Genomic DNA, 12,380 nt, shown 5'->3' with positions numbered 1-12,380 from the left:
GAAAGGGGCGTATTTGGTTGTAAAAAAGCCCATGAGTGGTAAGTTAGTTGGGTGAGATAATGCTCCTGCTACACAGATCTGTGTGTGACTTCTAAGCTATTGTTTCAAATCCTGAAATGAATGACTTACCCTTCCATTATCCCAAAGTCTTCAACCTGAGCACTATGCCTGCTGGACTGTAGTAGCCTCCTTAAATACTCAAGAAAGTGCCTTGAAACGCTGCATCTGTACACACATTAATCTTACCCTAGGGAGGCAAAGGGGGTCCATTCAGCAGGAGCACTAAGAATGCTACAGTGAATTAATTAAATACTTGCTAAGAAATTGCCGGGGTGAATGTTTTCAGTGACAAAGGCTGAAATTGTGGACTTTGTGGAGTTAATAATCAGTAGTAGTCGGGAGGCTATTGTGAGAACTGTATCTTCTAGTCTGCTCTTACACTCTGGGGGGCATATTTATGAACACCTTACAATGCTATTGTGTCACTTTTTCTGATGCAACAGTGGCACAAACATTGCAACCATATCTAATAGGCCCGACCAAGCCACTTTGCGTGGCTTTAAGTGGCTTCAGAGATATGGAGTGAGACAAAGCAGCACAATCAGTGCACAAGGGAGGAGTTTCATGGACGTTGTGGTGGGTGTTCCCATGCAACACCCATGGATTTTGATGTTTTCCCAGATTCACCAACCCGGGTAAACCTGAGGATGAGCCACAATCCTACACCTCCGCAGGGGAGGTGCAACGCGGAGACATATCTCTATTTCTCCTCATTGTTTTCCTCTTTCTGTGTGTGCTGTATTGATTGTGCAGCACACACCAAAAGAGAAAAAAAACTCCTGTGATTGTTTTTGTGCAGGAAGGTGTCCCTTTCTGCACAAAAGTAGTCCTGCCTGCAGCACAGACACCCTTTCACCGTGGTGCAAGGGTGCCTGTGTTGGTCCTAGGCATCCCATTGTGCATCAGTGGGGAAAAGACAGGAAAGCACCATATTGCTTAAATACAGCACATTCCCGCCTTTGTCTTTGATGCAGGGCAGCGCAACAACGTGACTTGCTATGCTGCCCTGCTCCAAAAGTTCTTAAACCTTGCCCTATGTTTCCATGTCCAAAGCCCTTCTGAGCCCTTGCCATCTGCAGAAGAATCATCTAGGCATCTTCCACAACAGGACATTAATGGCCAGAGCTGTTTGTTTGTTAACTGATAAGTTACTCGGGTGAATGGGGAGCTCTGCTCCGCTGATGGAGCTAACAGAATTTTTAGCACTCCATGCTCCTCGCGGAGCAGAGCAGACTCGGTGCACACTGCAGCCCATTAATGGGCTAAACAGCACAAGCACAGATAGTCTGTGCTATAACTGGGCTGCAGTGCATACCGGTGATGGATCCAGGGCCAGGCATCCCTCTGCTAGCAGCCCGGAAGCAGGGGGCAGAGGGAGGCGGAGAGCCAGGCCTGGAGGACCCAGATAAGTCCTTGTCTCTTTTTTTCTTGTTTGTGCACGCTGGTGCACAAGCAAGGACTCAAATGGCAGTTTTCACTGCGTACGGCCCTGGCCTGAATTCAGGTCAGGGATGTAGGCAGCAAAAGCTCGGCCGTCCTCCAAACTCATAATGACCCCCTTAGAGTTCATTTATTTTTCCTGGGTACAAGTGGGAGCAGGTCCAGCCCTTAGGGTTATCCTTATAGGTCTCAACAGCAGCTGCAGTACTTCTTCTGACTTCTTCTGAAGTGGGTGCGCTGGGTGCCACATTTATGACTGACATTACCCACTTTTTACAGTAGTTCCTGTGTGCTCCACTGAAAACAATCCCACAGTGCCTAAATTCGACATGGCAGAATCTTTCTTAAAGCTGACTTTTTAAAAGTACCTTCTGTTACATATTAAAAATCAGACTTTATCAATCAATAGAGTTTGCAATATATATTTTGAAAAATCTTAAAAACAACTTTGTAGAAGTTTCATGAGCAGCGATAACTTTATTGAATTGTAATAATTTATGTCAGTGCTTTTCCATGGAACAGCTAACCCTGCTAAAATGAAAATATATTTTGTTTTGGAGCCTTGTCACTGAAAGGACATGTTTTAAATTAAACTGGTACATGTTCTACTTTGAAATGCTAGCACCCAGTGTCATTTGGCATTCAGGCCTTCCTAGGGGTGGCTTACTAATATTAATATTTGAAAGGAGGATCTGTCTAAAGGGATTATTTCAGCAGCTCAAAATTGCTTTTTTAAAACTACACAGAATGGCTACAGTATTAGACCTGCAGTCATGTTTTGTTCTGTTACTCTACTGGTGGGAAAATGTGAACTGCAATCCACTAGTGACATTTCATTTACAGGCCCTTTGTATACTTTGCACCACATTAGGTAAGTTAAATACACCGATTTGGAGTGTAGTTAATTCCAACATGGTTTAGGAGTCAGAGACCCTGCACTGGGGCTTGGTTAGCATATTCCAAGTGTTCAGAGTCAAGCCCTTAACAAATTTGACCTTGAAGCTACCAAAATTGGGAGCTCTTAGAATCCAGTACTGAGTACCACCTAAACATTTACATTGCAGGTGCGGTTGATGTGTGTATTTTATGGTGCAATAATGCACTACAACAAAGGCCCACTCTCCACCCACAGACCTCGCACTGACAGGCTTGGTATTATATTATCTCAACACAGAGCAAAGATGAGAATTCTTGGAGAAGGAGCACTTTTGGTCTAGAACTCATGAGCCTGTAATCCTCTCCGCTAAGGTAGGGATTGTTCCCAATAAGGCTGAATTTACCTCAGGCAGGTTTTTTGAGGTTGGGTAACCATGTGCCCACATATATAACTCATACCCAGTTCCTAAATATCTGCTCCCAGGCACAACTAATGTTTAACTTTGCAGCCCACAAATAAGAAGGAAAACAAACAGTTTACAGGAGAGTGGATGGTACTAATTCAATTTAATTAAAATGGTTGAAGACCTAGGCCTCTCTTGCAAAGACCTAAATTAAAGCAGTTATATGCATGGATGCTATGTAAACCTGGGGGCCTCATTTCCAAGAGGTCTGTGCCGCTGAGCATTACTTTTTATGATGCTCCATTGGTGCAGGGCTCTTAATCACATCCATGAGGCAACACAAACAACTGTGCGTGGCTTTGCATGGCCTCATAGATATGGAGTTAGCAAGACAGACCAAAGCTTTACATTCCCTTACTCTATGTCAAGGAGGCGTTCCATGGGTGCTGCGTTGGGTTTTCCTATGCAACGCTCATCGGTTTTAACACATTGCCAAATGAACGGCATTCTGCAGCACACATAGAAAAAGGAAAAAGCATCCATTGATTGTTTTTGTACAGGAACTTGCCCCCTTCATTCACAAAAACAATTGTGCCAACAACGCAGACAACCTCGCACTATGGTGCAAGGGTGCAAGGGTGCCTGCGTTGGTGCTTGACAACAATTTCTGCTCCAGCACTGGCTGAAAGGACAGGAATTCACTTTATCATGTAAAAACAGTGCATTCCTGGCCTTTTGATTTGTCATAGTGCAGTGCAGCTAAAAGGTTTGTGGTGCTGCCCTACGCCAAATGTTTGCAAATGAGGCTCCTGGTATCCAGCCACTCTGCAGTGAGCCCCCACCTGGGTCACTACTACAAAGCTCCACTGACACCTCCTTCAACTTTGACATTCATACATGACAGGCATGCATGATAACTTGTTGCATATGCATCTCCCACACACACGTACATTCATACACTTAGATATTCACAATTTCACATTCCTTCCTAGCAGCACCTACACCACTTCGTTTGACACAGTACTTACCGACGATGGTGAGTGAACTTGGCTGCATCTTCACAGTTCTTTGCTTAGTCCCCATTCATGTCCACTAAGGGGCATATTTACACTTTTTGATGCAAAACTGCACTAATGTAAAATATAAATATGGAGTTCGTTTTACAACGAGTTTGCATGAAAAAAAACTGATGCAAATTCTGAGCAAATGGAGTATAAATATGCCCCTAAGTATCTAAGACCTGCAGCTATGTGCTAGGCCTGCATATGGCTCAGAAGTCTGCATGCAGTTCCGCGCACCCTGACCCCTGAGGATGCCTGCCACATCCATGGCATGGACTGTGGAAGCAAGAGAACCTCTGGGGCTCAGGGTCTAGGGTGCAAGGGTTAGAGAGGAGCAGTTGGGGAGCCAGACAATCAGTAAAGTATAGATATGAGTGCAGAGAAACTAGTGGAAGCCTTTTCACACTATGTAGCCTTCTTGAATGAACACCTCCACTCTCACTAGAAAGGTCTCCAGAGCCAGATAATGAGAGGAAGGCTGAGCAAATCTCACGTCATGCCCAGGGTGAGCCAATTATCAGCCTGAGACCTGTAAACCCTTCTGCTTCTGTCAGAACCTACCTGCCCAGCAGGCGCTTCAAAGACTCATTCTGGGTGTATGGCATTGGGGCCAAAAAATATTAAAAAAAATGTTACCACACACTCGGATCTGCAGTATTTTTTTAAAAAACTTTTGGCTCCTATGCTTTAAAAACAAATGTGGGGGAAGTTACACAATCATTTGTATAGGGGGGTCATGCAAACCCTTCCCGTAGCCTTTGCGAGGCCCTGGGGACCTCTTCCCCAGGCCAATATTTTTTTAAAGGGGAGGTTTGTCCTCGCCCCCGTCTCCGAGCCTGCTCGAGGTCCCCGGGACTCATCCCCTGGGCTGATCATTTATGCAAAGAGGAGGAGCACAGCTCCCTTCCCTGAGCCTGCTGGAGGCCCTGGGAACCCCATCCCTGGGGCCATATTGAAATTGAAGGGGAGGTGGCGCATGGCCCCCATTCCCTGAGCCATTCTTTGGCCTGAAGACCCCATCGCCAAGGGTGGCTCAGCCGTGGTGTCCCGAGGACCTCAACCCCTAGGGCTCTGTACATTCCTTGCCCATGATCATGTTTATTTGTTCTGTGAAATGCACCATGTTGAACGCTTATTTATTTATTATGAGGTTCTGTATGTGCTTTTCTTATTTACATTAGCACATATTTCAGCACCTGTGCTTCTTTTTTCATTGTGTTTTGCTTTGGCTGTGTGGGTTTGTAATATATACTTATAATGTGGGGTTTTGTTTGGGTGCAAGCATCTAGGTTTAATGGTGTTTTTCATTGCCGTTTCTTTTTAATTTTTAGGTCTGGCCCAAAGGCAGGTTTATTGTGCTTTCCAAAGCTTTCATAATAAAAATATATGCATGCAATGTCTACCAGTAAACCCTATTGATCCGTGCTACTCAAATGTGAGTCCAAATCTCTTCCTATCACAGTTAATGCTATATAACAGAGAGTCAGCCCACTGCAGTTATTGAATCCCATCTCTTTAAGTGACTGCATTTTTCCTTGTGGAGATGTATACATCCGCCTACAATATAACTTGAAGCACTTCCATCTGACTCAAGAGGGACGCATGGTCACCACTTGAGGTACTGCGGTTTTGTTCTAGACTTCAAGCAACTGGATCTGACTCGAGAGCAGCATCTAGTGACAACTTGAGGTACTGCAGCTTTGTGTAGACCAAGCAGGTGCATCTGACTCGAGAGCGACATCTAGTGGCAACTTAAATTACTTAAGCTTTGTGTAAATGTCAAGCAGCTGTATCTGATTTGAGAGCAGCATCTAGTGAGAACTTGTGGTACTGCAGCTTTGTGTAGACTTCAAGCAGATGGATCTGATTTAGGAGGGGCATCTAGTGACAACTTGAGGTACTGCAGCTTTGCGTAGACTTCAAGCTGCTGGATCTGACTTGAGAGCAGCATCTAGTGACAACTTGAGGTACTGCAGCTTTGTGTACACCAAGCAGGTGCATCTGACTCGAGAGCAACATCTAGTGGCAATTTAAATTACTTAAGCTTTGTGTAAATGTCAAGCAGCTGTATCTGATTTGAGAGCAGCATCTAGTGAGAACTTGTGGTACGGCAGCTTTGTGTAGACTTCAAGCAGATGGATCTGATTTAGGAGGGGCATCTAGTGACAACTTGAGGTACTGCAGATTTGCAAAGACTTCAAGCAGCTGTATCTGATTTGAGAGCAGCATCTAGTGACAACTTGAGGTACTGCAGCTTTGTGTAGACCAAGCAGCTGAATCTCACTCGAGAGCGCCATCTAGTGACAACTTAAGTTACTTAAGCTTTGTGTAAACGTCAAGCAGCTGGATCTGACTTGAGGGTGGTATCTGGTGACAACTTGAGGTGCTGCAGCATTGGGACAGACTTTGTTACGCAGTTGCTTCTGACTCAAACAGGACATCTAGTAAAGTTTGTGAGGGCTGTAGCCTTGCTTCAAGACTCAAAATGTTGCTGTTAACTCAAGAGGGTCATCTAGTAATTACTTGAGGCACTCCAGCTACCAGAAAGGTCAGAAATGTTGGCTTTGCCAGTGCTAGTTTTGATAGTGTGATTGCAATTTTAATGTTCCTAGTTGGTGCAGTCAGGCAGATGTCTTTCCCTTCACAAGAGTGTCCTTTTGCTTGGCTTGGTGACGGCTGCTCAGTTTGCACTGATTGATCTGGTGTTTGTATTCCATTTGGATCACTGCGGACTGTGAGACGTGCCTGGGTTTCTTTTTCTTCTCTTCATCTGATCCTTTAATCATTGAACCGGTTTTTGAGAATGTCTTCAGTTTTTGCACGTAGTCTGAGGAACTAGAAAGAACCCTTGCGCCTCACCAGACCGTCTGTATCACCACACTGACTCTTCTCTGGGAACACCCACTTCTCCCCTGGAGAAATTTACAAATGTGAACACATATAAGGAGGAAAAAGAGGGGGGGATTAGAAAAGCCAGGTTTTCATTCGTTTTCTGAAGATTACTCTAGATGGGCTCTCACAGGTGAACAGGAAGGCTGTCCCAAAGTTTAGGCGCTAGATATCCAACGAGCGCCCACTTTGTCTTGCTCTGTTGATCTGGGGGATCATAGTCAACAATAATCAGATGAGTGAAGGGCCCTTGAAGAAGTATAGGGCCTGATGAATGGTGAGCTGGCATGGGACATTATTCTAGAAAGTTCTAGAAGTGATGCAACCGGCCTCAAACTGCGTCTGCCATTTGGCAGCAAGAGCACCTCCCAGGCCTGCAGTGAGGGAGAGATGTGTCTTGAAACACTCAGCACCAGGTGGCTGCAGAACGCTGCATCCCTGGGTGACATCTGTGGAGCACATGAGATGAGCTGCGATGCTGTGCCCTACTGTGGCCCAGGCAGGAGTAAGATGACACCTCTACATGCACAATAAACAGGTCCTGCCTTTGTGAATAGATGCTATCAAGGTGCTGACCTATGCCTACAAGGCCCTGCAAAACGAAGTACCAGCATATATCAACAAATGCCTCAACTTCCACCAACTGACCAGACACCTTCTATCAGCTTTCCTCTCCCACGCAGACACCCCACAGATCCATCGGCCCAACAGCGGATGACTCTTCTTCTTGCATCTGGCAGCCAAGGCTTAAAACAAACTCCCCCTGCACCTCAGCACTGCACAATCACTCCAGTAATTCAGAAAAGAACTAAAGACCTGAATGTTCAAATGATCATTCCTGCAAGTAGCAGCATACAGCTCCTAGAGAGCCTAGAGACCCTCACGGGTGATGTCCCGCGCTCTATAAATGTTCAATTTATTGATGAATATTTCAATGTATGAGTCCCACACATGTATGCAGGGCTTGTGTGTGGGACTGAATTGTGGTATTATCTACTTTTATCCCAAAAAAACACACAATTACTGAACCTATGGTTATTGCCTGGGTGCTGCGTCCTTGCTCCATCCCTCTCCCCTGCCTCAGCCTTCAGCACTTCCTGTGTCTATCATGTCCCTGCTGTGACCCATCACCTTGACTTACCATCACTTCCGTTTCTTTCCAATCACTTCATCGGAAGGTCCCTGTCTGTTTGCAGCCTCCTCTTTGTGACTGATGTCTCTGCTGCTCGCCTCTTCAGTTCATGTTTGTCCTCTGTCAACTCTTAGCTTCTCTACTTCTAAACGCATTGACCTTGAATCACCTTGGCAGCTCTGAAGGATGTGACTGCTAGATACATGAGGGCATCTCAGCTGCAGAGGGATGGAGCCCTTGGCTGACCGGCCCACAGAGGACACTTCCAGAGCCTGGGAATGCGGTGGCTGCCATGTGATGTGCAGGAAGAGATGTTCACACTCTCCTAATAATGCCATTAAAAATATATTTCTGCTTGGCTGAAATGAGGCCAAGGGGGACCTGGTATTTTACGCCAACGATCGAATATTAAATGGGTTTGAGCTATCTTGAACTGCAGGAAGTGTCAGCAAACAGAGAGGAGAAGATACTCGTTGAAAGGCAAGTCATTGAATCTGTTTTTTGAAACTGATATAATTGTGTCTAAGTCAGAGGCCTCTCCTCCTCCAGGAATAAGCAGTAAAAGCTGCAGTTGCTACCTGTGGAGAGTCACATTTATAAAGTGAGTACTTTACTTATATACTTGCAATGCAAGAGGACTTCAGTATCAGTAGTAGTTAAACAGGTGCCGCCCAGTGACCGCTGCAGGGTCAGAGCTAAGGGCTCACAGTATCCACCACGGGTAACACCCAGTATCCGCAGACCGCTGGAGGATCAGAGGTAAGGACTCACAGTATCCACTGCGAGTACCACCCAGTAACCGCAGACCGCTGCAGGGTCAGAGGTAAGGACTCACAGTATCCACCACGGGTAACACCCAGTATCCGCAGACCGCTGGAGGATCAGAGGTAAGGACTCACAGTATCCACTGCGAGTACCACCCAGTAACCGCAGACCGCTGCAGGGTCAGAGGTAAGGACTCACAGTATCCACCACGGGTAACACCCAGTATCCGCAGACCGCTGGAGGATCAGAGCTCAGGGCTCACAGTATCCACTGCGAGTACCACCCAGTAACCGCAGACCGCTGCAGGGTCAGAGGTAAGGACTCACAGTATCTAGCACGTGTTACAACCAGTAACCGCAGACCACTACAGCCTCAGAGCTAAGGACTCACAGTATCCACCATGTGTAACACTGAGTAACCGCAGACCGCTGCAGGGTTAGAGGCAAGAGCTCACAGTAACCACTGCAGGTAACACCCAGTAACCACAGACCGCTGCAGGGTCAGAAGAAAGAGCTCACAGTATCCACCACGTGCAACACCTAAAAACCGCTGACCGCTGTAGGGTCAGAGGTAAGGACTCACAGTATCCACCATGGGTAACACCCAGTATCTGCAGACCGCTGGAGGATCAGAGGTAAGGACTCACAGTATCCACTGCGAGTACCACCCAGTAACCGCAGACCGCTGCAGGGTCAGAGGTAAGGACTCACAGTATCCACCACGTGTAACACTGAGTAACCGCAGACCGCTGCAGGGTCAGAGGCAGGAGCTCACAGTAACCACTGCAGGTAACACCCAGTAACCACAGACCGCTGCAGGGTCAGAAGAAAGAGCTCACAGTATCCACCACGTGCAACACCTAGTAACCGCAGACCGCTGTAGGGTCAGAGGTAAGGACTCACAGTATCCACCACGGGTAACACCCACTATCCGCAGACCGCTGGAGGATCAGAGGTAAGGACTCACAGTATCCACTGCGAGTACCACCCAGTAACCGCAGACCGCTGCAGGGTCAGAGGTAAGGACTCACAGTATCTAGCACGTGTAACAACCAGTAACTGCCGACCACTACAGGCTCAGAGCTGAGGGCTCACAGTATCCACCATGTGTAACACCTAGTAACCGCAGACCGCTGCAGGATCAGAGGTAAGGACTCACAGTATCCGCTGCGAGTACCACCCAGTAACCGCAGACCGCTGCAGGGTCAGAGGTAAGGACTCACAGTATCTAGCACGTGTAACAACCAGTAACCGCAGACAACTAAAGGCTCAGAGCTGAGGGCTCACAGTATCAACTGCGAGTAACACCCAGTAACCACAGACAGCTACAGGCTCAGAGCTCACAGTATCCACCACGTGTAACACCTAGTAACCGCAGACCGCTGCAGGATCAGAGGTAAGGACTCACAGTATCCACTGCGAGTACCACCCAGTAACCGCAGACCGCTGCAAGGGTCAGAGGTAAGGACTCACAGTATCTAGCACTTGTAACAACCAGTAACCGCAGACCACTACAGGCTCAGAGCTCAGGGCTCACAGTATCCACCACGTGTAACACCTAGTAACCGCAGACCGCTGCAGGGTGAGAGGTAAGGACTCACAGTATCTAGCACTTGTAACAACCAGTAACCGCAGACCACTACAGGCTCAGAGCTCAGGGCTCACAGTATCCACCACGTGTAACACCTAGTAACCGCAGACCGCTGCAGGGTCAGAGGTAAGGACTCACAGTATCCACCACATGTAACAACCAGTAACCGCAGACCACTGCAGGATCAGAGGTAAGGACTCATAGTATCCACTGCGAGTACCACACAGAAACCGCAGACTGCTGCAGGATCAGAGGTAAGGACTCACAGTATCCACTGTGAGTACCACCCAGTAACCGCAGACCACTGCGGGGTCAGAGGTAAGGACTCACAGTATCCAGCACGTGTTACAACCAGTAACCGCAGACCACTACAGGCTCAGAGCTAAGGACTCACAGTATCCACCACGTGTAACACCGAGTAACCGCAGACCGCTGCAGGGTCAGAGGTAAGGACTCACAGTATCCACCACATGTAACAACCAGTAACCGCAGACCGCTGCAGGATCAGAGGTAAGGACTCACAGTATCCACTGCGAGTACCACCCAGTAACCGCAGACCGCTACAGGCTCAGAGCTAAAGGCTCACAGTACCCACTGCGAGTAACACCCAGTAACCGCAGACTGCTGCAGGGTCAGAGCTATGGGCTCACAGTAACCACTGCAGATAACACCCAGTAACCACAGACCGCTGCAGGGTCAGAGGAAAGAGCTCACAGTATCCACCACGTGCAACACCTAGTAACCGCGGACCGCTGTAGGGTCAGAGGTAAGGACTCACAGTATCCACCACGTGTAACACCCAGCTCACTGCACACTGCTGCAGGGTCAGCGGTAAGGGCTCACTGTATCCACTGCAGGTTACACCCAGTAACCGCAGACCACTGCAGGGTCAGAGCTAAGGGCTCACAGTTTCTACTGCGAGTAACACCTAGTAACCACAGACTGCTGCAGGGTCAGAGATAAGAGCTCACAGTATCCACTGCAGGTAACACTCAGCAACTGCAGACTGATGCAGGGTCAGAGGTACGGACTCACAGTATCCACCACGTGTAACACCCAGTAACTGCAGACCGCTGCAGGGTCAGAGGTAAGGGCTCACAGTATCCACTGCGGGTAACACCCAGTAACCACAGACCGCTGCAGGGTCAGAGGCAAGAGCTCACAGTATCCACCACAGGTAACACCCAGTAACCGCAGACCGCTGCAGGGTCAGAGTTAGGACTCACAGTATTCAGCACGTGTAACACCCAGTAACTGCAGACCGCTGCAGGGTCAGAGGTAAGGACTCACAGTATTCAGCACGTGTAACACCCAGTAACCGCAGACCGCTGCAGGGTCAGAGGAAAGAGCTCACAGTATCCACCACAGGTAACACCCAGTAACCGCAGACTGCTGCAGGGTCAGAGGGAAGAGCTCACAGTATCCACTACAGGTAACACTCAGCAACTGCAGACTGCTGCAGGGTCGGAGGTAAGGCCTCACATTATCCACCAGGTGTAACACCCAGTAACTGCAGGGTCAGAGCTAAGGGCTCACAGTATCCACCACGTGTAACACCCAGTAACCGCAGACCGCTGCAGGGTCAGAGGAAAGACCTCACAGTATCCACCACAGGTAACACACAGTAACCGCAGACCGCTGCAGGGTCAGAGGTAAGGACTCACAGAATCCACCACAGGTAGCACCCAGTAACAGCAGACCCCGTCAGGGTCAGAGGTAAGGGCTCACAGTATCCACTGCGGGTAACACCCAGTAACCGCAGACCGCTGCAGGGTCAGAGGAAAGAGCTCACAGTATCCACCAAAGGTAACACCCAGTAACCGCAGACCGCTGCAGGGTCAGAGGTAAGGACTCACAGAATCCACCACAGGTAGCACCCAGTAACAGCAGACCCCGTCAGGGTCAGAGGTAAGGGTTCACAGCATCCACTGCGGTTAACACCCAGTAACCGAAGACCGCTGCAGTGTCAGAGGCAAGAGCTCACAGTATCCACCACAGGTAACACCCAGTAACCCCAGACTGCTGCAGGGTCAGAGGCAAGAGCTCACAGTATCCACTACAGGTAACACTCAGCAACTGCAGACTGCTGCAGGGTCGGAGGTAAGGCCTCACATTATCCACCATGTGTAACACCCAGTAACCGCAGACCGCTGCAGGGTCAGA

Source organism: Pleurodeles waltl, chromosome 11 (assembly GCF_031143425.1).
Source record: "Pleurodeles waltl isolate 20211129_DDA chromosome 11, aPleWal1.hap1.20221129, whole genome shotgun sequence".
Classification (NCBI taxonomy): Eukaryota; Metazoa; Chordata; class Amphibia; order Caudata; family Salamandridae; genus Pleurodeles; species Pleurodeles waltl.
Note: the sequence above shows the minus strand (reverse complement) of the source record.